The following is a 26,097-nucleotide window of genomic DNA, read 5'->3' as shown; positions in this document are numbered from 1 at the left end:
TTTTTGAGGAGGGGAGGGGCAGAGGGAGAGAGAGAATCCTAAACAGCTTCCACACCCACAGAGCTGGACACAGGGCTCAGTCTCAAGAACTGTAAGATCATGACGTGAGCCGAATGAGATCAAGGAGATCAGGAGTTTGAAGCTCAACCAACTGAACCACCCAGGCCCCCTCAAGGTCTTTCTAATCTAGAGTTTTATTGTAGCAAAACACTGTAACTTAGTAAAGTCCTAAAACTTACAAGGAAAAGAAAGTATGATTTGCGATATTTTTCCTTTACTTTTCTTCTAATTGTAATACTAACACACTAAAGAAAAACTAGAATATCTAGGAATATGTGAAACAAAACCCACCAATAATCCTACCATTAAACAGAAGCATTGTTAACTTGCTAATGTATTTACATATGTACATATAGGTACATAAACATTAAGAAATAGATTTGGGCTTCTGTGGTATTTCTAGGCGTATATTTTAATGTTTTGATCTAATGTTTTTTGAGGAATACTTTTCCATGTCCATAAATATTTTTTAAAAATAATTCTTAAACTAATTTCAATGCTTTTTTTTAATCCCTGCAAGTTAGGATTGTTATCCCCACTTTATAGTGAAAGCAATTAAGACTTAGGGAGCCTAAGTCTTTGCCAGGCCACACAGCCAGTAATAATAAATCTGATGTTATTAATAACACTCTTCCTGCTTTGAGTGCTGCTCGGCACAGACTAAGGGAAGCCCAGCATAGGACCAGCTAAATGAAAAGCCTGATGGGGGAGCCACAGAATGCAGCAGGCTCTGAAAACTGAGGAACACAGTGGACCTAAGTCAGAAAATGGATCAATAGTCCAGGTGATCAGACTCTAGGGATTAGGATCTTAGTCAGGAAACAAGCAATGTGAAATGAAGAGGAGAAGTCTCTGGAGATCAACACACTCCATAGTCTGTTCCTGTCAGGGTCATCAAAAAAGACATGACTTAGAGAGGCACTAGATAAAACAATGCTTTACTCACATAGAGAAGGGACAAAGCAAGATCAGTTTCACCAATTGGTTCCTCATAGCCAGTGGGGCTCTTATGGCATCGTGTGGGAATATCTTTGTTTCTGACCCAATATATGCTCCTTTGTTGTGTGTAAGCATGTGCATCATATAGCACCTGACCAATTCCACTACTATGTCCCACCAGGAATGGGGTCCTTCACCTGCTGCACAAGATGGGTGCTTGCAAACCATCACCCTGCTAAGGATAAACATATAGGTTTATTAAGCATAACACTAGGAATGGAGTCACTGGGTCATATGATAACCCTATGTTTGACTATTTGAAGAAATTGTTTTCCCAAGGGGCTTCACTGTTTTTTATTTCCACCAGTAGTGTGTACAGATTCTAATGTCTCCAATTCCTCAATAACACTTATGATCTGTCTTTTGGCTTATAGCCATGCTAGTGTGTGTGAAGTGGTATCACACTGTGGGTTTGATTTGCATTTCCCTAATGGCTAATGATATTGAGCATATTTCCATGTGTATATTGGCCATTTTAATATTTTCTTTGGAGAAATATCACCCCCTTTGCCTATTGTTCATTGTGTTAAATACTTGCCTGAAATAGTTCTATAAATATTCTAGATACATCCCTTATTAGATGTGGGATTTGCAAACATTTTCTTCCATTCTGTCAATTAAGTCCTCACTTTCTTTTTATTTTTATTATTTTAAAAAAATTTTTTAATGTTTTATTTATTTTTGAGAGAGCAGGGAAGGGGCAGAGAGAGAGGGATACACAGAATCTGAAGCAGACTACAGGCTCTGAGCTATCAGCACAGAGCCCGATGCGGGGCTCAAACCCATGAACCATGAGATCATGACCTGAGCTGAAGTCGGACGCTCAGCCTCCTGAGCCACCCAGGTGCCCCAAATCTTCACTTTCTTGATGGTGTTCTTTGAAGCACAAATGTTTTTAATCTTCAACCAACAAAACTAAAAGACAGCCTACTGAATGGAGAAGATATTTGCAATTGACATATTTAATAAAGGGTTAGTATCCAAAATATATAAAGAACTTATACAACTTAACACCAAAATAACAAATAGTCCAATTAAAAATGGGCAGAAGACACGAACAGACGTTTCTCCAAAGAAGACATACAAATGGCCAAGAAACACCTGAAAAGATTCTCAACATCATTCATCATCAGATAAATGCAGTCAAAACCCCAATATCATCTCACACCTGTCAGAATGGCTAAAATCAAAAACTCAAAAAACAACGAGCGTTGGCAAGGATATGGAGAAAAATGAACCTATGCACTGCTGGTGGGAATGCGAACTGGTGTAACCACTGTGGAAGACAGTATGGAGGTTCCTCAAAAAAATTAAAAATAGATCTACCCTATGATCCAGTAATCATACTACTGGGTATTTACTCAAAGAATACGAAAACACTAGTTTGAAGGGGTGTATGCACTGCTGTGTTTACTGCAGCATTATTTACAATAGTCAACTATGGAAGCAGCCCAAATGTCCATCAATAGATGAATGGGTAAAGAAGATGGAGTTTATGTATATACAATGAAATATTATTCAGCCATAAAAAAGAATGAAATTTTGCTATTTGCAATGACGTAGATGGAGCTACAGAGTATAATGCTAAATGAAATAAGCCAGTTGAGAAAGACAAATACCATATGATTTCACTCATGTGTGGAATTTAAGAGACAAAACAAATGAACAGAGGAAAAGAAAAAAGAGACAAACCAAAAAACAGACTCTTAACTGTAGAGAACAAACAGATAGTTACCAGAGGGGAGGTGGGTGGAGGGATGGGAAAGGAAAAACAAAGTTTTTAATTTTTATGATATCTAGTTTATCTATTTTTTCTTTTGTTACTTGTGCTTTTGGTGTCATATCTAAAAAACTACTGCCTGATCCAAGGTTACAGAGATTCACACCTATGTTGTCTTCAAAAAGTTTTAGAGTTTAAGCTCTTTCATTTAGATTTTTGGTCCATTCTGAGTTAAAAAATCCATTTTGAGTTTTCTATATGGTGTGAGGTAGGGGGCCAACTTCATTCATACTTATATGGATATACAGTTGTCCCAGCAATGTTTGTTGACTATTCTTTCCTCAATGAATAATTATGGCATCCTTGTCAGAAATCAATTGACAAGAAACATGAGGGTTCATTTCTGGACTCTCGATTCTTTTCTACTGATCTACACATCTATCCTTATGCCAGTACCATATTCTATATGTCTTGATGACTGTAGCTTTGTAGTAAGTTTTAAATTCAGGAAGTGTGAGTCTCTTTATTCTTTAAAGAATAAAGTATTTAAAATATTTAAATTATTGTTTAAAAATACTGTTTTAGCTCTTCTGGATTCATTAAATTTTCCTAAAATTTTATGATCAGCTTGTCTAATTTTTCAAAGGGGTCAGCCTGGGATTTTGATAGGGGTTGTTTGAATCTGTAGATCAGTTTGGGAGTAGTACTGCCACAGTAGCAACATCAAGTCTTCCAATTTACACACATGAGATGTCACCTTTTCCTCTTAACAGGAGCCCTGACTGCAGATCCAGTTGGGCTAGGCTGGGTCTAGGAATTGGGGGCAGCCTGGACAAGTTTCTAGAGTCTAGGGTACAGGTCATTAACACCCTTTCCTCCCTTACTCCTACCACCTCCAAGTCCCCTCCCCTCCTACCTTTGAATTGCCACCATTACCACCACAATCAGTAGCAGGTATGAGGCCTTTCACTTCCATGAAACCAGACGGTTAGTTGTCTCTAAGTTTCCGGGCCTCTGATACCAGCAGCTACCCCATAGAGGGACGATCCCACAAATCATAGTAACTAAGTGAGGACTGCTTTAAGGTGTGGCATTTGGGTGGCCCCGGACTCCCCACTCCCTGAGGAGGATGGTTGTGAGTGTGTTTGCTCCTGCCAGAGTGGGCAGTGTCACCATGGGAACCGAGAACGCCAAAACTAGCTATTTTCTCTTGACTCTGAGAAGCTGAGTCTCTGCGCTGTTCTCTCCTCCCAGGCCAGCCTCACTGGATATTATACCCTTCTGCCCGGAAGGCCAACTAATTCCTAGTACATCTTTCCTTTGGAAAGGCTGAAGGTCTAAATACAACTCCAATTTATACAGTGAATTGTATCTTATGATAGGTATAAAGGTATGGCTCGCTCTCATCTGGCTCCAAGAGTGCATAGTTCGGCTCTTTTAGCAGTTCGGGAAGAGTTTTGTTATCTGGCTATTTACTGTACAGGCTGAAAATGGGGGTAAGAGGGCTAGAGTGCCCTCTCGGAAGAGGCTGGGGACAGCGGAGGTGATGGTGGCGGTCACGGTGCACCCGCCGTCCTGCCCCCCCGCCCCCCCGCCCCCCCCCCCCCCCCCCCCAGTCCCAGGGCAGCCGCCGCTCTGCCTGCCCTTTGCCTGGTCCCCTCCGCCGCCGCCGGTGGGTGCTTTCCCCGCGGTGGTATCCGCAGGAGGGGCCCCAACCAGAGACCATAGGTGTTCCAAGAGCGCCGCATCTCGCAAATGAACCGACCTGAAATCGAGTCCTGCGTGGGGTCCGTGGGCCTTTTCCGGGTTTGTCCAACCTCTGAACCTGCTTCTCCAAGGCTGGATTTCCATAATAAAAATCCCGCATCCCCAGGCGGTCGGGTGCACCCGGAGCTGGAGGGGCCTCAGCTCAGCTACAGGAAACCTAGGCTGTCCCCCAGGCTGGCACTGTCCCTGCAGACGTTGCCCATGGCCAGGGTGGCTCCCAGCAGAGCCAGGGTCACGGTGGGGGCTGCGCGCCTTCCTAGGCCGTGGTCTGCAGCAGACCTTCGGCAGGCTTTCTATGGAGAGTTTAGCTAAGCTACTCCAAGGTATTGCCTTCCCTCCCCCCCCCCACCCCGCCCCCATCCATTCTGTTTGGCCAAGGGGCTTGCAAGGGCCTCGAACTGACACTAGCCCCCTCCTGCAAGCGCAGGCCCAAGATAGCAGCCACAGAGTCACAAGCAAAGGCAAATTCCAGATAGGACTTCCCCAACAGCCCTTGTGGCCAACATTCTCACCTGCCTCCCCAAGCCTTACTCACTACTTAGATAAGACCTCCTGGGACTTACCAAAACCCCACTCTTTGGTTTGAATTGATCAGTTCAGCCTGGGAACCCCAAAGCACTTCACCCAGGGACCCTAATTAAAGGCATGTGGCCCAGGTCCCACCTCCCCATCTGCACTTTGCCTTGATCTCTCCACCCCTGGAGGAAAGCGGGGTACTTCCCTCAGGACCTGTGAGTAATAAACTTCTCTATTGCAATTTGTCTTGAGGTCTGTTGTTGAAATAGGGTTGGGGAGCAGGGGGCTCACCGTCCAGCAACCCGTGCTCCACTTAACAAATGTTAATTTTATGAAGTCCTAGCACAGTGGCATGAGATGGGAGCCCATGGCCAAGCCACTTTTAACCCCCTCAAGGACTCAACCCTCTGCCGCCATGTGGTGAGAAGATCACAGAGACCAAACCCAGCCAGCTCAGGTCTGGGGACAGGTGGCACAAGAAGATCTCTGGATGGGAACCAGTTTGACCTCTTGGAGGCCAGGAAGTATATCACGGACCTCAGGGGACTGTGACACAATGGGGAGCAAAACGCGGAGAAAACCCGCCTCCTCATAGGCTGGCGTCTGCAGCCCTTCAGGAATCTGGCTCTTTGGAGCAGGGAACCTGAGGCTGTTTCCTCTGGGATATGACTGCCCCAACCCCTGTCCTCCCTACTATGTGGGGGCCCTGAGTACTAGGATAGGAGGGGGGGAATCCCTTCACGAAATGGGACGCCTACTGGAGCCTGCTCCGGATAACTGCTGTTCTCTGCCAGGCATCGCCTTTCGTACCACAACCGAATTAAATTTCTCACTCTTTGCTGACTTGTTTTTTCTAGCACTGTGATACGACTTTCTCCCCCTGCGGTGTTTCCTAGCTTACTCCTCTTTCTTCTCCTGATGATTTAGGGAGATGAAACAAGCTCTCACTTTGGCAGGACATATACTAAAATAGGAAAATAAAGGTTTGCAGTTTTCAGAACGCTTATGGCAGGCTGCCATGTTATGTCTTTGTTTCGTGCTGTTTTAAAAACTGTTATTGTTCTAATATTCTTTTGATCTCAAGCAAAGCAGGGAATTCCGTGAAAAGAAAACAAAGAACAAAAATAAAATCATTCTTGTGTGATTTCTTTGAAATAGTTTGGGATGGTTTTTAAGTTTCTTCATATGGACTGCTATTGTTTGCATTTCAAAACACGAACGCAGCTATAAAATGTTTTGTTTGTTCTTAAATGTATTATTCGATGTCATCCTATATGAATTTACAATATACATGCTGATATTTGCTCATGATACAAAAGATTTCGAGAAATCTTCGTAATACTACAAAGAAGTGTAACAAATAGAAAGCTTACGTTTTCGTTTGAACCGATGTTTTCCTTCAATCAAACAAAAATAGGAGAAGAGGGAAGTCACTGATTTTTTTTTCTTTTGCTCTGCTGTTTCCTTTTCATGTTTAAAGTTAGCTTTCACTAAACACAGTATCACATTCACACATTCCCTGTTTCTTGGCACCACTGCCAGAGGAAGACAGCGATATTTACAACCATTATCAAAGTCAGAAAGCAGGGAGGTGGAGACAGCTGTTAACCAAAGCCTCTCAGAGCTCAGGCAGATTCTATTTCCTTCACTAATAACTATTACTATCTAGCCTGTGCTGCCATAAGGGTCCCACTGTAGCCCTTCTAGATTCCCTCTATTAAGAGAAACAGGCTTTTACTGGAGGCAGGTGCCCTGGTGAGGTAGGAAGTCCCAGTGCTGAGGAAACAGGAGCCTCTCCTCCACTTACTGGCTTCAGCACAGGAGGAGAATGGGAAAATGCCTGAGCCAAGAAGCTTCATTTTCACAGCTTATTTTTTTTTTTAACTATAGTATCATTTTTGATGGAGGCAAAGGAGTCCTGGTGTTACTGGAAAAGACAAACTTCTTCAGCACAAGTTTTCACTGGTAGGATGGTGATGTTGGCCATGCATCTTCCTTCCATGTGTTAAGCTAGGAAACCCAAGAAGGCATAACCAGGACAGCTGACACTGCAGACACAGAGCCCCCAAGGACCTGTGATAGAACCTCATAGATATCACAGGATCATCATCAGTCTGAATCCAGGTCATTGGGGTTGTCAGAGCCAAACTCCTGCACATCTGAAGGATATTTGCTTCACACCTCTGGTCTGCCATTGCCTTTTTCCTTTTCCCTGAGGCTGTCCTATTCATCAGAGCCTCTGGAATCTTCATCTCTGGCACTGTTCACCTCCTGTGGGCACCCACTGTGCCAGTTTTCCTCACTGTTCTCATCATTTTCATCTTCGTAAATGTCCTGTGGTTGCTGGCCATCACTCACCAGCTCCCACTTCTGGCTGTCGTGCTGCACAGAGGAATTCCTCGCTCCATTCTGGAGTGGCCATCTCCAAGTGGTAACTGTCATACACAGTTATCCTTCTGTTCCTCCTGGTGCCCAGCTCTTGATCCATCTGTCCTTGGATACAGTCAACTGCTCACGGATCAACTCTATGCAATTGCAGAGGATTACATCTGAGTCAGATGTTTTCCAGGAGCCATTGGAGGTGACTCCCTACTTGTGGACCAGGTCAACAGCTGGAAGCATGCATCCTTAGCGGCTTCTGGGTTTCCCACGCATCATCAGACTCCAGGCCACTGGAGGGAATCTCTGGGATCAGTGTCTAGAGATCACCCGGCAGTGGCCTTCCAGCCAGATCTCCTGAGACAAAGCATAGAGGTTGTGCCGGATGTGCCCCTGGGTGCCCAGAATAGTGCAGGGTGGTTTACAGGAGTGGCTGGACTGGATGGCTCCTCTTGGGAGTGCACTGGGGCCACCACCCACAAGATGTTATTCTCCACTGCTCTCTCCAGATCTTTGTGGGCATCTTTTGGGCCATTCCTGGACTGCAGGGTTCCAAGGTCTTCACAAGTAAAGACAAGAGCTTTGCAGGCTCCCCACTGCACTCTGGCTTCACACAGGCAGACACCTGTCCTGTCTGCCTCCAGGGCAGCTGTCACCAAGCCTCTTATTGCTGTAGTATTTTAAGATTACACTTGACCCTTGAACAACGGGGATTTCAACTGCATCAGTCAGCCCACTTAAACACGATTAAAAATAAATACAATATAGAATATAACATAGTATAGTATAAATACAGTATAGTATTTAGTCTTCCATATGATTTTCTTTTCCCTAACCTACTTTGTTATAAGAATACAATATGGAATACACATGACATACAAAATACATGTTAGCCAACTGTTTATGTTATCCATAAGGCTTCTGGTCAATAACAGGCTATTGGTAGCTAAGTTTTGGGGGAATCAAAACTTACATGTGGATTTTCGAGTTCACACAGGATCGATGCTGCTAATCACCATGTTGTTCAAGAGTCAACCATTCTTACAGCTCTTCCTTAACAAGGTAAGTGATTTTAATTTCAGCACTGAACAAGCAGCTGCCTCAATCCATCAGGAGGAATCTTTGGGCCTGACCCGTACTGTTAGGGTGTTCGGAACATGTTAACAATTTCACTATTTGTCAGGGCAAGCAACACAAGTAGCAGGTTAAAACCTGTGTGGGTTATGTAAAACAACACAAATAAGAACTGCAGACCTGCAAAGCTTTACCCAATGGCTGAGCAAAGCAGCCACCAGCCTGCGTGTTACCTAAAAACTAGATCTAGTCCCTGACTACATGCTGAGATCCTGCAGACTCTTTGCTAGCTGGCTTTAGATATGTCTGCCTGTCCGGAAGTGGGAACAATGTAGGCGCTTCTTGCTAGGAGGGCAGTAGGAACTTGAGCTTTTCTTCTGGCCTTGGAGAGGGAAAAAGGGCCCCTGTAATCTGTTCTCCTCTCCTTAATAAACTGAAATTTTAAAATAAGTCATTTTTCTTTCTTACTTATTTTTTAAATTTATTTATTTATTTATTTGGAGAGAGAGAGAGCACGATCAGGAGGAGAGAGAGAGAGAGAGAGAGAGAGAGAGAGAGAGAGAGTGAGAACCTCAAGCAGGCTCCGAGCTCAGCACCTAGCTGGACAGGGGGCTGTCTCCCACAGCCCTGGGATCATGACCTGAACCAAAATCAAATCAGTTGCCCAACCGACTGAGTCACCCCCACGCCCCTCATTTGTTTTTCTTGTGATTAGGTTCACTCTCCCTTAGTTACGTCTGAAAATCATTGTCAGCATCTCTTGTCTAGTTTGTCAGCCCCACCTCTCTAGTTGCTGTATATCTGGGCCTTACAAGACCACATCTTTGTCTCACAGATGTCCCAGGGTCTTCTTTACTGACCACTTTCTGAGATGGCAGACAAACCCTGCCCAACTAGACCCCAACTCACATTTCATTTTCCTTGCTTTTTAGCAACCCTCCTTACATATCAGTATATGAGCTGTACTCACACTGAAAGTAACACTGAAAATCCTTGTTGTGTCCCGAAAACTGCTGCACTATCCCAGTGACAAACTAAATTAGCTTATTAACTTATTTAGAGAGAGAGAGAGAGAGAGAGAGAGAGAGAGAAAACACACAAGTGGGGGAGGGGCAGAGAGGAGAGACAGAATCCCAAGCAGGCTCCATACCATCAGAACAGAGCCCAATGTGGGGCTCAAACTACAAGATCATGACCTGAGCTGAGATCAAGAGTCAGACACTTAACCGACTGCGCCACCCAAGCGCCCCTGGTTTTTTTTTAGTCCACTTGTTTTAGTTTACATGGGATAAAATTCATTCCTTTCCTGTACAGTTCCATGAATTTTTACAAATGCACGGTAATGTGTACACAGCCACCATAATCAAGATACAGAACTGGCTCATCACCTCCCAGAAATTTCCCTGGTGCTGCCCCATTGTAGTCAACTTCTCCCCCCATCTTTACCACCTGGAAGGTGTGAGATCTGTTTTCTACTGCTATAATTTTGCCTTTTCCAAAATGTCATATAGAAGGAACCCTTTACTTAGGCCTCTTTCCCTTGGATGGATGTTTTGTGAAATTCCAAGTTGTTGCATTTATCAGTTGTTCTTTTTAATTGCGGTAGATTTGTATAGGTGTACCGTGTTTTATCTGTCTATTGAAAGGCCTTAGGTTTTGGTAGTTATGAATAAAGCCACTGCAAATATTTGCTTACAATTTTTTGTGTGTGAACATGAATTTTCATTTTTCTGGAGTAGATACCTATGTGGGATTGCAGGGTGATATGATAAGAGGATGTTTAACTTTTCTAAACTGCCGAGCTTTTCCAAGGGGGCTGTACCAGTTTGACCAACAATGTATTTTATTTTATCTCCCTGTTTTTTTTAAAGAAGCAATTTTATTGAGGTAAAATTCACAAGTCACAGAATTTACCCATCTAAAATGTACAATTCAATGGCTTTTAGTATAATCACATAATTGTGCAAACATTACCACAATCAGTTGAGGACATTTTCATCAGCTCAAAAAAGAAACTTTGTACCCATTAGTAGACACTCCTCATTTCTCCCCAACTTCTCCAGCCCCAGGCAGTCAAAATCGACTTTTTGTTTCTGTAGATTTGCTTAGACTAGACATTTCATATTTATGGAATCATATAGTATTAGCATTTTGTGACTGGTTTCTTAGCACAATTTCAAGATTCATTCTTGTGGTAGCATATATCAGTATTTCATTCCTTTTTATGGCCAAATAATATCCCAGTGTTTGGATATAACACATTTCATCCATCCATTTGTTGATGGACATTTGGGTTGGATTTCCACTTTTTTGGCAATTATGAATAATGCTTATGAACATGCGTGGATGAGCTTTTGCACGGACACGTGTTTTCATTACTATTGGGAATTACTACCTGGGAATGGAATCGCTGGATGATACGATAACTCTATATTTAATCATTCAATGAACTGCAAGGCTGTTTTCCAAAGCAGCTGCATCATTTTACATTCCCACCAGTAATGCCTGGGATAACTGTGACCACCTGGGTCTTCCATTGCGCCACACACAATGCAGGGGCTAAGGCAGTGTCTCTGTGATCGCACAAGTGTGGATGGAGTAGTGTCTGGAGTATTGTACTGGCTAGGCAGAAACAAAGGAATATAGGGTGCTTACAGCAACAGTCTACAGTGGAATGCAGAGCCTAGCGATATTCTATGGTGAGCAGCATTCCCTTGGTCTTCTACACAACTGCAGTCCTTCCAGCCCTCCATCCTTCCTCCAGTGTCCAGGTCTGCAGGGTGGGTTCAGCCAGGCAGCTAGCAGGTCACATAAAGCGGTGGTGGACAGCCGGGAGAAGACTGAGAGATAAAGGCATGACTCCCACAGCTCCATCAGATTCCATAGCCCACGCTCCACGAGATGAAAAACTAGTTCCATATCTCAAGCTGGTTAATGGCCAGCTCCGTGCCCAGATCATCTGCTTCCCAGCCCCGTGTCTCCTTTGGGACATACACACCCCATCACAAGGCGACAGCCTTCCCGGGTGTCAATGTCATGGAGACTGAAGGGCCTTCAAGACCACAAATGATGGTTTTCCAGAGAGATCATTTATATATTAAAGCTGACTCATGGGGGTTATTTCTTGGTGGTGGGTTAAGTGGTGAACTCGTCTGTCAAATCTTACTAGCTGCTTGTATGGCATCAACTGCTGGACAAGAGGGGTAGTTCCTGAGGCTAGTGAGGTAGGCAGGAGCCAGGTCAGCAGTAGAATTTTGTGTCATTCCAAGGAACCTGGGCTTTCCTTTGAAGATGACAGCCACGAAGGCACCTTTGTCCGGGAAGCATGGAGTCCTGCCACAATCACCCGGCTCACCCCCTGACCATATGTCTCAAACCATTCCTAATCTGGTTCCCCTCCTGAGAGCTGGACTCTAAATTTGACCCTATTTTTCTAAGCAATAACAAATCTGATTGTGATGATTCATAAGACAATGTTGCCAATTCCAAATCTGTCCTGAACATATGTGGGGCAGTCCAGGTGAAAGGGCAGGATAGCTAATGGGACAGATAATCCACACATTCCGTTCTGGGGGTGAAATAGTTTAGCAATAGAATTTACAGGTATAGTGGATGCTGTATTGCGCCCTGTTGCCATTGAAAGACATATTCGCCAGCTGCAGGTAACGTTGCTAGGAAATTCACCAAGAGGCTTTATTGAGAATCTTAAGCAGACACCAGAAAAAAATGTTTGTGAAAAACAGTGCTAAAAGCAAACGAATTGGGGGCGCCTGGGTGGCGCAGTCGGTTAAGCGTCCGACTTCAGCCAGGTCACGATCTCGCGGTCCGTGAGTTCGAGCCCCGCGTCAGGCTCTGGGCTGATGGCTCGGAGCCTGGAGCCTGTTTCCGATTCTGTGTCTCCCTCTCTCTCTGCCCCTCCCCCGTTCATGCTCTGTCTCTCTCTGTCCCAAAAATAAATTAAAAACGTTGGGGAAAAAAATTAAAAAAAAAAAAAAGCAAACGAATTGAAGCCAGGGACATTTAGTTGTACTGAATGATTCACTGATTGACTGATTAATTGATCAGAGCTAGAAGATTTATTTAAAATATAAATCCGGGGCACGTGGGTGGCTCAGTCGGGTAAGCATCCCACTTAGGCTGAGGTCATGATCTCACTGTTTGTGAGTTCTAGACCCTCGTCAGACTCTCTGCTGACAGCTCAGAGCCTGGAGCCTGCTCCGGATTCTGTGTCTCCCTCTTTCTCTGCCCCTCCCCCACTTGTGCTCTGTCTCTCCCTGTCTCTCTCAAAAATAAATAAACATTAAAAAAATAAAATATAAATCCTATAGGATAGGATACCAGTTACACAGTAATCAGGAGGCAGAATTTAATGGGCAAAATCCTGTACAGAGTGGGGAGATTGATCTTTCTGGGAGGATCACTGCTTTCTCCTTGGGTGTAGGCAGGAGGAGGAAAGGAGGCTCAGCATTTCCAGGTTTTCCCCTGAAAGTCTGAAGAAGTCTACGCATGTCCTACATACATCTATAGTATCTTTGAAATCTAAATTCAAGACAATTTATGAGCTTGAAGGGGTTAGATTTACTCTGGAGGTGAGATTGAAATGACAATGCTGTCTGCACACAGCCTGTTCTTTCTATATATTTGGGTGTGTCTCACACTGCATAGTTGGATTGTGTGTGTGTGTGTGTGTGTGTGTGTGTGTGTGTTTATCTGAGAATCTTTCCGTCATATTGAGGATCAAATACATTTACTTACCTTGTTATAGTTTGCAAATCAATATAAAAACTTGGTGAAAGATTCAGGGCTTAAGGAGCACTAAACCCATACCTAGATTTGGGTTGATTTAGGCAGGGCATTGCTAGGGTGGAGAGGAGGCAGAAGGTATACACCAGAGGACTGGGCGTTAGAACCGGTAAGTGACTAAGCCACGTGAGAATTATATATAGATTTTAGAGGCCATTAGGGTGTAATGACAAAGGGACAGAGGAGTTGTTTTGGGGTGCTGGAACTTCTCTGGATCCTGATCGTGATGGAATTTATACAAATCAATACATGTGTTAAACCTGTAAGAAGTCAGTTTTACTGTATTTTAATTCAAAAAATAGGAATTTACAATTTAACCCCGAAATAAGTAAACTTCCTATGTCTGGCCACCCAAAGTGACATTTGTTTCTTAACCAAAGTCTGATTTCTCTGTGATGTCTCTTCAGATGTCAGTGTTTTACCTATAATTAAAAATGGCAAAGTTTATCAGTCTTTCCAAGATTAATATCTGATGCTGCAGCTGTCACAAGATTTGGTATTTATGGTGAGCACTGGGAACACTGCTAACAAATTTCTAAAAATAACCAAGGGGGGACTGTAGGTTGGGGTTAGGGTTGGATTGGGGTTGGGATTCTGTGAGGTTTGAGTGACATACATAGTAAATGGGTGGGGAGGGAACCTTGAGCAGAGGTATTTACACAGAATTCAGGGAAGGGTCCATGCTCTAGCCATGTTATCCCCAGGAGCAGGACTCCAGCTATTTGCTTCTGACAGGTGGAATAAGGAGAGTTTTGATTTTATGCCCTACACTCTTCCGTGTTGTTCAGATTTGCAGCTAAAAACATGTGCTTGTTTTATAAAAGAAAAAGCAAGTGCTGAGAAAGAAGACAGTGAAGTTTATGAAGATAAGCTAAAAAGTAACTAAAACTAAACTTTTTGGTCTATCTTCGCAAACTTTCCCAGCAGGTCTGAATTTGCCTCTGGTTTCCCTGTGGCCTCAGGAAGAATGCTGCTGCCCTGCCATCTAGTGGCGACATGGCAGAGGCACCTTCCAACCAGCGTTTCAGCAAAGCAAACATTTGCTTTACCGACTTTGAAGAAGACAGCAACTATACGTTGTTCTGACTAAAACTTTGATTTGCCAAAGCCTTATGGATACCAAACACAGGTCAAGCATTCTTTTTTATGGTAAAAAATCTCATCCTTTTGACATCATCAAGGAACAAAACCTCTCCACTCAAAGCTTAGCTCTCAAGGACCTACATAAAAATTAAATTAAACCATTTCTTAAACTGAATATATTGAACAAAACAACGTTTCTTTTAGAGCTCATGGTTGAAAAAAATAAAACAAGGGGCGCCTGGGTGGCTCAGTCAGTTGAGCTGTCCGGCTTCGGCTCAGGTCATGATCTCACGGTCTGTGAGTTCGAGCCTCGCGTCGGGCTCTGTGCTGACAGCTCAGAGCCTGGAGCCTGTTTCGGATTCTGTGTCTTCCTCTCTCTCTGCTCTTCCCCCGCTCATGCTCTGTCTCTCTCTCTCTCTCTCTCTCTCTCTCTCTCTCAAAAATAAGTAAACATTAAAAAACAAAACAAAACAAAACAAAACAATATCACCGGGAAGAGCCCGGTTTCATCGTAATGAATCAGTAAATCCAGAGCCCGGTGTAGCAGTATATCCTATATTGGTTTGCTAGGCCCACTGTAACAAAGTGCCACAGAGTGGGTGGCGTAAATGACAGAAGTTTGTTGTCCCACAGTTCTGGAGGATGGAAGTCCAAGACCAAGGTGCTGGCAGCATTGGTACCTTCTGAGGGCTGTGAGGGAAGGATCTGTCCCACGCTTCCTTCTCTTTGGCTTGTACTCCCCCTGCGTCTTTACCGTGTCTTCCCTTCATCTGTATCTCTGTGTCCAAATATCCCCTTTTAATAAAGACATCAGGCATATTGGATTAGTACCCACCTATTGGCCTCAGTTCAACTTGATTAGCCCTTTAAAGACCCCATTTCCAAATGAGGTCACACTCTGAGGTAGTGGTGGTTAGGACTTCAACATCCGAATTGGGGGAGGGGTCCGTGCACAGTTGAACTCTGATTTGGCCTTCAATGAGCTGAATCACCAGTCTATTTTGATGAACAATAAGCATGAGGCAGTCAGTACGAAGAAGGGTGCTGTTACCATTCCATAGCTGCCATGGATGGAAGGGCATAACCAAGAGCTGGGCAAGACCCGTGAAGTATGATGGATGGTGGGGATTGTTGCTCCGACAGGCAACGGGGCAGGTAGTGTGGAAATGCATCGTGTGAAGTGGGGCGGGGAGCTGGGCCCAGGTATTAACGGAAAGTGCATGGTCTGGCAGTGGGGTATAGGGACCCATGTAGGGCAGAGAAGAAAATGGGCCAGTGTAGGTCCTGGGAGCAGCTTCACTGAGGTGTGATGAGGGAAGAGCTGAGCCACTCACCTGCAGAATGTGCATGGAACCGCTAAGCTGTGGACAGGGGAAGGATTGAGCTTTGCTGCTGTAGGCACCACCGTGGCATGGGCACATCTGAGCTGGCATGATTGTGTTGCTTCCTATGAGTGCGGCTAGGCTCTGGGGAGTTGTTTGCGGCTCAGAACCCTTCTAGGCAGCCTCCATTTCTCTCAAACGTCAATAGCAACCGGGAGGATAAATCTGTGCTTGGGTTTGTCCCCTCTGCTATAACAGTAATTTAACATCATGTGAGAGATTTCTGATGTAATTCAACCATTTCCTAGGTTGTCTGGGAAGTTTATTTGGAGGTCTGGGAGATATAGTAAATCCTGGGAGTGTTCTAATGAGGTCTGATCAATCTTTGATGTAAAGATCTAAAATCTTATAAGCATCTTGGAAATACATGAATTATTATTAATTTAGCTTTAAGGCTTACACAAGATGTAGAAGCATACTCTGTTTGCTTGGTCATATCTACACAGATAGAATTTTCCAAAATGTGGAAATCACCTCATTATACAGATTTGGACATCATAATGACAGTTAATAAAATGAAATTCTAATTGAGTCTTCATTAAAAAAATTTTTTAATGTTAATTTATTTTTGAGAGAGAGAGAGAGAGCATGAGCAGGGGAGGGGCAGAGAGAGAGAGAGAGGGAGACACAGAAATCGAAGCAGGCTCCAGGGTCTGAGCTGTCAGCACGGAGCCCAATGCGGGGCCTGAACTCACAAACTATGAGATCATGACCTGAGCCAGAGTCTGATGCTTAACCAGCTGAGCCAATCAGGTGCCCCTTGAGTTTTCATTTTTATTGCTAAGTTTTTTTTTTTTTTAAGGAGAAGAACTTGCAGAAGATAAGCAAGAAAAACACCTTGGTTCTAGAAGATTAGAACATATTCAGCAAAATGAACACATCTATATAAATGGTATACAAACAGTTCTTTCTGGTTTTCCTGTGACCCATTAGTAGACATCTGACTGGCAGGTATTTCTGCAATTAATTGATTCTAGAAAATTTGGCAAGGCTTGCTGTTCTCTGCCTCGAGAATTGGAAAAGGCCCAGTTTATAACTATGAATATAACAGTGTCCTTTACGTGTTCAATGTTTTGGGAAAAGTCTCTGTCAAAAGATATGGTTTTTGTGACTTATAATACTTGATCTCAAATATTTATACATAAAGTACTGATGCTCTGTTCTAAGAAATATTTTACCAAATTCAAAGTATATCGATATGTGAAAGCCACGACCTAAGTGTACATGTTAGTTAACTTCTCCTCAAGATCCACTCTCCATGATTGTCCACCCAGTCCTGGACTGAGGGGGCCTGACCTATATGGACTGCTTCAAGATATCCCTTTGCCTCCTGGCTTCAGGATGGGTCCAGCCAATGGAAGTAGGGGTTATCAGAAGAAGACCCACAGGTGGGAGGAAAATACAGGCAGATATTTATTCTCCTAGCTTCCTTCCTGTTGAGTTTCTGACAGGGGTGCTCTGAACCTAACCAGAGGCCACAGCTCCTGCCAGGTGGCCGCTTCCACAGAGCTGCCTCCCCAAACTCATGTGACTTTAAGTCTTCACATTTAGAGATAATAACTGTTCCTTAAGGTTATAAACCCCAGGGAACTGCACCATCAATTGTCACCTTCTGAAAACTCTGCCATGTATTTCAAGCAGTCCCTTTGATTAAATTCTCCTCAAATTACCCAGGTTTTTTTCCGTCTTATTTTTGTCAAGGCATTGATTATATAGTGTGTTTACTCTTTGTGTGAACTAAGCATATGGCAGAAAACAGTAACATACAATCTCTGTGAAAAACTGGGGAGATTTTGTACTATAAAGCTGCTCTATTAATACATCTCGTCCTCCTTTTCTTTTAGTAGAAACCGGTGCTCCAATTTCTAGTCAGCTCTGAGTCTCTCTTGAGGTCAGCTTAACCACAACCAGTCAGGATTCAAGGGGCTATTTATACTTTGTTATTGTTTGGGTTGGGTATTTTATGCCCCCCAAGTGCAACAACCATCCTCTAGAATATGTGAGGTAGAGGGAAGAAAGATTTCCTTCTTAATATTATTGAAAAAATAAGTTTTTTATTTGCGTCCTTGTCCCTTCCCCTCAACAGGCCGCTGAACTTCTCACCTTATTCTTTTATTACATGGACATATTCTGTTGCATTAAAATGCTAGACTCTAGAAGCCAGAGACATAAGTTAGCCTCTCATAGTTGAAAATGTGTGTGTGTGTGTGTGTGTACGATATAGTGAGTCATGTCCCCTCAAAATTCGTGTGTTGAAGCCCTAACCCAACAATGTGACTCAATTTCGAGATATGACTTTTAAGAGTTTAATTCCATTGTAGTCTAAAAATATACTTTGTATCACTTGTAGTCTTCTAAATTTTTTAAGGTGTACTTTATAGCCCATGGGGTGCCTGGGTGGCTCAGTGGGTCAAGTGTCCTACCCTTGATTTCAGCTCAGGTTGTGATCTCAAGGTTCATGGAATTGAGCCCAGTGTTGGGCTCTGCGCTGACAATGTGGGGCCTGCTTGGGATTCTCTCTTTCTCCCTCTCTCTCTGCCCCTCCAGCGAGTTCTCTCTCTCAAAGATAAATAAATAAATAAATAAATAAATAAATAAATAAATAAGAAGGTGTACTTTATGGCCCAGAATGTGGTCTGTCTCGGTGAATGGTCTCTGCAAGCTTGAAAAGAATGTGTATTCTGCTTTTGTTAGCCAGAATATTCCATAAATGTCAATTAGATCAATTTATAGTGTTGTTCCGTTAAACTATATCGTAAATGATTTTTCTGCCTGCTTGATCTGTTAGTTATTGATGGGCAGATGTTGGATCTCCAGCTATAATAGCGCATTGGTCTATTTTTCTTTTTTTTCTATTAGGTTTTGCCTCACATATTATGATGCTCTGCTGTTAGGTGCATGCATGTTTAAGAATGTAAGTCTTCTTGGAAAATGACCCCTCTATTATTCTGTAGTGTCGCTTTTTATCCCTGATAATTTTCCTTGTTCTGAAGTCTACTTTGTCCAAAATGAATATAACTACTTTAGTTTTCTTTTGATTAGCATTATCGTTGTAATCTTTCTCCATACCTTTACTGTTAATCTATTGGGTTCTGTATATTCAAAGTGGTTTTCTTGTAGACAACTTATGGTTGGGTCTTACTTTTTTTTTTTTTAATCCACTCTGACAATTTCTGTCTTTTAATTGGCATAATTAGACCCATTCACATTTAAAGTGATTATTGAGCACTGGGTGTTATATGTAAGTGATGAATCACTAAATTCTACTCCTGAAATTATTTTTATGCTGTTTGTTAACTAAGTTGGATTTAAATAAAATTAAGAAATTTTTTAAAAAGGCTATATTAAAAAAAATAAAGTGATTATTCATATATTTGGGTTAATATCAGTCATGCTTGTAAGTATTTTCTATTTGTTGCCAGAGGCTTCTTTTTCTACTTTCTTTGAGTTTCATTGAGCATGGTTTATTTTTTAAGTTTATTTATTTATTTAGAGAGAGAGAAAACAAGGGAGGGGCAGAGAGAGAAGGAGAGAGAGAATGCCAAGCAGACTCTGGCACCGTCAGCACAGAACCTGACACAAGGCTTGATCTCATGAACTGTGAGATCATGACCTGAGTCAAAATCAAGGGTCAGACACTTAACCGACTGGGCCACCCGGGTGCCCTGAGCATTTTTTATTAGTAAACAGTTATACTTCTTTCATAAAAAATTAGTGGTTTCCCTAGAATTTGCAATATACTATAATATTTGTGGGGCTAAAAAAATTTTTTTTAATGTTTATTTGAGAGACAGAGACAGAGCATGAGTGGGGGAGGGGCAGAGAGAGAGGGAGACACAATCTGAAGCAGGCTCCAGGTTCTGTATTGGTGGAGTTTTAGAACCACCACTGTGTATGTACAGATATATAGGAAGGAAAAAATTGCAAATGTTTCAATTTGAAGAATTTAAGTGAAGGGTATATGAATGTTTGCTGTTCAATTCTTTCTACTTTTTTGTATGGCTGAAATGTTTCAAAAAAAAGAATATGGGGGGAGGAATGCTACTGTACCGTTGTTGGAGGCCAGCCAGCCAGCCTGATTTTTTTTTTCTTTCTTGTAGTCAATTCGCTTTTCACCTGAATGGTTGAATTATTCTTTCTTTATCCTTAAGGTGGAATAACTTACCTCTGATATTTACAGTTGTAAAGCGTCCCTTAATAACTTTTCCTTGAATGCGGTGTGCATCTCCACCTAGAAGCTCAATTTTTTTTTTCTGGGTAATCACCTTTATTAAATCTTCTGGCCATTATGGGGGTTACTTTGCATTTAGGACACAAATTATCCTCACGTTGGATCATTTCTATCTTCTGTTTCTGTGGGCTTCTCTGTGTTTTCTTTAATTTCTTTTTTTTGCAACTGCATGTACTCTGATCATCTTAAGCTTTTCTCTTAACTTGATTTCCAAAGGTGTCTCTTCTATTCCTTGCTATTTGTAATTCAGTGTATTAATTCTGTAATCGTGTTTTTGGCCCCTCAATTTATATGTATATACGTATATTTTTTAAATGTTTATTTATTTATTTTGAGAGGGGGAGGGGGAGGGGCAAAGGGAGAGGGAGAGAGAGATTCCCAAGCAGGCTCAAAGCTCAGAGTAGAGCCTAACGCAGGGCTCAATTCTATTAGTGTGAGATCATGACTGGAACCTAAATCAAGAGTTGGTGACTTAACCGACTTAGCCACCCAGGTGCCCCTCCAGGTGGAACCTGGAGTCTGCTTCAGATTCTGTGTCTCCCTCTCTCTGCCCCTCCCCTGCTCATGCTCTGTTTCTGTCTCTCAAAAATAAATAAACGTTAAAAAAAATTTTTTTAGCTCCACAAATATTATGGTATATTGCAAATTCTAGGGAAACCACTAATTTTTTAATAAAAGAAGTGTGTGTGTGTGTGTGTGTGTGTGTGTGTGTGTGTGTGTATTGTTTTAAGAGAGAGAGAGTGAGCACACATGAGCAGGAGAGGGGCAGAGAGAGAGGGAGACACAGAATCCGAAGCAGGCTCCAGGCTCTGAGCTGTCAGGGCAAAGCCAGATGCAGGTCTCGATCTCACAAACCGTGACACCATGACCTAAGCCAAAGTCAGACACTTAACATACTGAGCCACGCAGGCACCCCTCAATTTATATTTTTCAGTCTGAAGCTCTCCTTTTTATCATTTTCTTTTTTTTCTCTTTACTCTCTTCTTGATGAGGTCTTATTTTTAATTAGTATATATACAATTCACAGAGATATAAAATGTCTTGCTATTCCTTTATGTATTCCTATAGATCATTTTCTTTAGCATTCCTTGCATGATTTCCTCCTTCCTTGCCTCTCCCACTTTCCCATTTTCATTGTTAAATGCACCGAGCCATTGTTCAGCTTTACGCAGTTTCAACGAATAGTCCATCCCTTTGAGGAACACGCTCAACCTTTGGGTCATTTCCCAATGGGAAACTGGACTCAGAGACGGAGTGATTGCCAAGAATAGGGGGGAAAGAAAGGCTATCCCTCAGTTGGTAATCTTCAGATTGCTTGCAATTCTTAGATTTGTGGGTTTTCCAATATGATTTCAGGTGGTGGTGTGGTGAGGAGTCAGGCCTCTGCCTTTCCACTTTGCTCCAGAATCTTCTACTTCCCTCCTTGACGTCAGTTTTTGAAGTTTATCGCCTTACATTATCTCTGTTTATTGCCAATTATTAATGATTTTTTGGGAGGCAAGGATTTAAAAAAAACTTGTTTGGAGGACATTTGTTAAGAAGTAGGGAAAGCAAAATGTGGGTCAGTCTTAATTCTCCCTTTTCACTTAAAAGTCTATTACTCTCCACCTTGTCATGTTTATATTTAAAAGCAGGTCACAGGAGAGGGAATTCCTTTTTTTTTTTTTTCTTTTTGAGAGACAGAGAGAGAGAGAACACACATGCGTGCGAGTGGGGAAGAGGCAGAGGAAGAAGGAGAGAGACAATTTTAAGCAGGCTCCATGCCCAGCACAGAGCTTGACTCAGGGCTCAATCCCACGACCATGAGATCATGACCTGAGCTGAAACCAGAAGTAAGGTGTTTGACTGACTAAGCCACCCAGGCTCCCCAGGAAATACTTCTCAAAAGGAACAAACCCTAATGCTTTGAGCTGAGCATGATGTCAGAAGTCATCCACTCCCTCAAGTTCACAGAGCTAGTTAATGACTGAGCTGGGACTACCTAAAGGTCTCTTGATATTTTTTCCCCCCGTCTTTCTCTTTCTCACGAATGGGTGGAATTCTCTCAGAGAGAGAAGTATGTGTGTAGTTTTCATGCTGGTGACTTTCCTTCCCTGCCTCTAATCATACTACATCCCTCTGAGTCTTCGTAAAAGACACCCTGGTGGCCCGGAAATTGGGGCTCTAAGTATAACACTAAAAAAGCACACACTGGATAAAGACTCCATAAAATGAGGAGAGAACACTAGGGGAAAAGTGTAAGCTTTTTTCTTTCTCTTTTTCTCTCTAGTTTAAAAAAAAACCCTCGACCAAACAAACAAACAAACAAAACCAAAAAAAATGCCACCAAGAGGCATAAATCATTTTAGGGTACGAAACATTGTAAAAGTGAGGAGTTTGATTTTCTGGGCTGATTCACCTCAGCTGCTATGACAGGCAATGAGAATTGAGAAATGGTCCCCATGAGAACTGTATAATGAGTATATGCCTTGGGTTTTAATATTGTCAGTTGGAAAATGACTTAAGAACAAGATAAAGGAGCGTAGTTTAGCAGGGAATGTAAAAACACAATCTGCCTTGAATGTTATAACTCATCTGCCTTGAATGTTATAACTCCCCAAAGGGTCAGGCCTATCTCTGATCCGTGAGGTATCTCAGAATGCACCCCGTCTATTACACTGGGAGCTTTCCCTCTTCAGGAAGTAGAGCTATGAAGCTGTCCCCAAACTTATTGGTCACTATCCACCGTTAAAACCAGAGGGTTAAATATTTCTCCAGCTTCCCAGAAGCGCAGAGTCCTATTGCTTAAAGAGATTTTGATCTTTATTCTACAATGCGGATCTTAGTTGATTCTGACTTGGGGACATCCAGAAATAAATTAAACTTGACCCCTAGCTGCAAGAAAAGGACAAAGAGGAAGTACAAAAAGTACAAAGAAAAGTATTTTCTGTCAAAGTCAGTTGAGTATCAAACACTTAGAATTCATAAATAATCCAGAATTGCACATGTGGAATATGCATGGCATGAGAGAATGAAACAATGATGGAAGTCTTTAGGTTCAAAACATAAAACATGGGAGTGAGTGAAAGACCCTTTTGGTTCCGAGAGGTAAGAGAGTTTCATCAAAAGAGGACAGGCTCTGAGATACTCACTTGTGCAAGTACGTGATTGTAATCCTCAGTTCCTCATCTGTAAATTACAGATCATAATTGTAAGTATTCATGTTTATTACAAAGATTAAATCGGATAATCTGTGCAAAATGCCTGAATTAGACTAAGTACCCACTAAAAGTTTATTGATGTTATCATTGTTATTATTTTTCCCTGAAGACTAGAGTTCACATTGCTTTTACTCTTGCTTATATTTCTTGCAAGGACCAGTCCAGCAATTTCTTCTATCTTGCTCATATAAAAATAAAGGGAAACCTCTCTGACATGGAATCAGGAGACTAGAAGGAGCCTTACCATTCCATGTCAATTATAGGAAGAATTGTCAATTATAGACCCCAGCAGAAGAATCATCAATAAGAAGGAATCATCAATTACAGACCCCAACAGAGAAAGATGTACATTGCATCCCCTACAAGAAATCAATTCCCTCTGCAACTCAGCCAATGAGAAACTCTTGCTTTTCTCCAACAAACTTTTGTTCAAAACAACCCCTCCCAATTTCCTCATCCTTGTCTGTAAAATTACATTCCAGAAACCACTTCTGTCCTACTCTCAGACCCTGTGTTTTGGGTAGGATTATCCTAACTCCCAGCTCCAGGATATGTGGCCAACCTGACCATTCCACCCCCCCAAACAGGCTGCTTAGTTTAAGACTGGGCAGATGACTCAAATTAGACCAATGATTTTGCTAGATTCCATAGGAAAGCAAGAACTGCTAACCTATTAGAGTCTGAGTCTAGAGGTACCAGCGGTCACCATAGGGAAAAGGCTGCCTGGGAATGGAATCAGCACAGAGGAATGCAGAACTGAGAGATAGAGGTGGTTCTTTAATAAAATGTTTGAATTTCTGGCTCCAGCTGTAACTGAAGACCTACACATGTACCCTTTATTGTTTTATAAGCCAAATGAAGTCTTTTTTTTCTTGCTTAAGTCAGTTTGGCTTGAGTTTCTGTCATTGTATTTGAAGTCTTGATAAATAATCCTGTCTTAGAAAGAAATATGAACTAGGCAGTGTAATCCAGTTACTCATTTCTATATTTTTTCCACATTTCCCCCCCTCTCCTCTTGAATTCAGTGCCTTTATGCTCTCATCTTCCTATTTATTTTCTCATGGGAAATAATCTGATAATGTTTGTCCTTGATGCTACAGGGTGAATTTGTGTTGCTGTGTTATTTTTCTTAGAATATTGACATTTGAGGCCTTACATTTATTCCTACAATGAAAGGCTTTGTTCCTGTTAAATGACTTAGCCTTAGATAAGTAGGTATGTCAAAATTAAAAGAAACATTAAAAATGTATCAACCAAATAACAATGTGTGACTCTTATTTGGATTCTAATTCAAACAAACGAAAGTTTAAAAATAAATGATGATATAATCAGGGGATTGAACATTGGATATTTGGTATTCAGAAATAATTGTTAAAATACTTATGTGTGATCATGCTAACATGGTAATTTTTAAAGAGTTTCTATTTTCAGGAGATAAATATGTAGATGTTTTGGATGGAAAGATACAATATTTGAGATTTGCTTCAAAATATTCCAGGGGTCCCTGGGTGGCTGAGTCAGCCAAACTCTAGATTTTGGCTCAGGTCATGATCCCAGGGTCATGGGATTGAGTCCCAAGTAGGGCTCTGCACTGAGTGTGGAGCATGCTTGGGATTCTCTCTCTCTCCCTCTCTCTTTCCCACTGTCCCCTCCCCCATTTGCATGCTCTCTCTAAAATAAAAATAGTAACAATAAAAAATAAACAAAATATTCCAGTAGGTAAAAGGTAAGAGGACAGGAGGTACAGATGAAACAAAATGTGAGATAAATTAATAATGGTTGAAGCTGGGGTGATGGGTTGAGCATGGGGTTCATTATCTTAAGTTCTAACTTTATAAGTTTGAAATTTTCCCTCAGAGATTTTTAAAAGTAGTAAGTAGAAATGGCCAAGGCTGCTATGTGCCTATCCAGAACCTATGCTCTCCTTCTCCCTTACAAGCAGAACCCCTACATGGTTGAGGATGCAATGTAGCTATCTAAATCAAAAACCTTTTTGATGATTTTTTTCTTCCAGTCTTGCTTGCAGATGTGAATGACCTGTGAAATCAGATAGAAGCCATTGGGTGTGGCTTCCATGAATGTGACCCTGGTCTCTTTTCTGCTGCCTTAGACCAAGACCTGAGGAAGGAATTGGCAGGGTCATCTTGCTTCACAGACAACCTGAAGACCAGAATGCATGACGCTGTGGAGGGTGGTGCCAAAAGTTAGAAGGAATCTGCATAGTTGATGACTGTGGAGATGCCACGCCAGCTCGGGGATACTTTCCCTTTTTTTTTTTTTTTTTTTTTCAACAGGGGTAACTAACGTTTCTTATCTTTTAAAAAAAATTTTTTAACGTTTATTCATTTTTGAGACAGAGCGAGACAGAGCATGAACAGGGGAGGGGCAGAGAGAGAGGGAGACACAGAATCCGAAACAGGCTCCAGGCTCTGAGCTGTCAGCACAGAGCCCGACGCGGGGCTCGAACTCACGACCGCGAGATCATGACCTGAGCTGAAGTCAGACGCCCAACCGACTGAGCCACCCAGGCGCCCCTAACCTTTTTTATCTTAAATTTGTATTCGCGCTCACAGAGGCTGTAAACTCTATGAGGACAAGGTCCCTCCCCGTCTCTAAGTTCACAAACTTGGGTGCTTTTTGGAGTTATCTGGGGTGCTTTTCAAAATATCAGGGAGTGGGCCCCACTTCCAGAGTGCCTGATTTCAATGGAATTGGAATTTGTAAAAGCTGCCCTTGGTGATTTTAACGTGCAGCCAGCTTGGACACTCACTGTTAGAGCTCGCGGCCCCTGGCCGGTGGGTGGTGACGGCCAGGGATCACGCCTCACCGCCTGCGCTAGGAGGAGCAGTGGCCCAGGCAGCCGGGCGCTTCAAAGCCCACTCA

At 42.4% G+C, this 26,097-nt stretch overlaps 1 long non-coding RNA gene and 1 pseudogene across 1 annotated transcript; both read right to left on the bottom strand.

The window, feature by feature from the left end:
* Positions 1 to 7,171: 7,171 nt before the first annotated feature.
* LOC131489579 (probable RNA polymerase II nuclear localization protein SLC7A6OS) lies at positions 7,172 to 12,162 on the bottom strand (annotated as a pseudogene).
* Positions 12,163 to 14,959: 2,797 nt separating this feature from the next.
* Positions 14,960 to 26,075, bottom strand: LOC131490075 (uncharacterized). Its single transcript, XR_009250934.1, has 3 exons — positions 25,985 to 26,075; positions 23,146 to 23,182; positions 14,960 to 15,196 (listed from the first exon to the last, which is right to left on the bottom strand). It is a non-coding gene; the product is annotated as an uncharacterized LOC131490075 (long non-coding RNA).
* Between the last annotated feature and the right edge of the window lie 22 nt (positions 26,076 to 26,097).

Source organism: Neofelis nebulosa, chromosome 11 (genome assembly GCF_028018385.1).
Source record: "Neofelis nebulosa isolate mNeoNeb1 chromosome 11, mNeoNeb1.pri, whole genome shotgun sequence".
Taxonomy (NCBI): Eukaryota; Metazoa; Chordata; class Mammalia; order Carnivora; family Felidae; genus Neofelis; species Neofelis nebulosa.
Note: the sequence above shows the minus strand (reverse complement) of the source record. Positions and strands in the feature narration are given on the sequence as shown.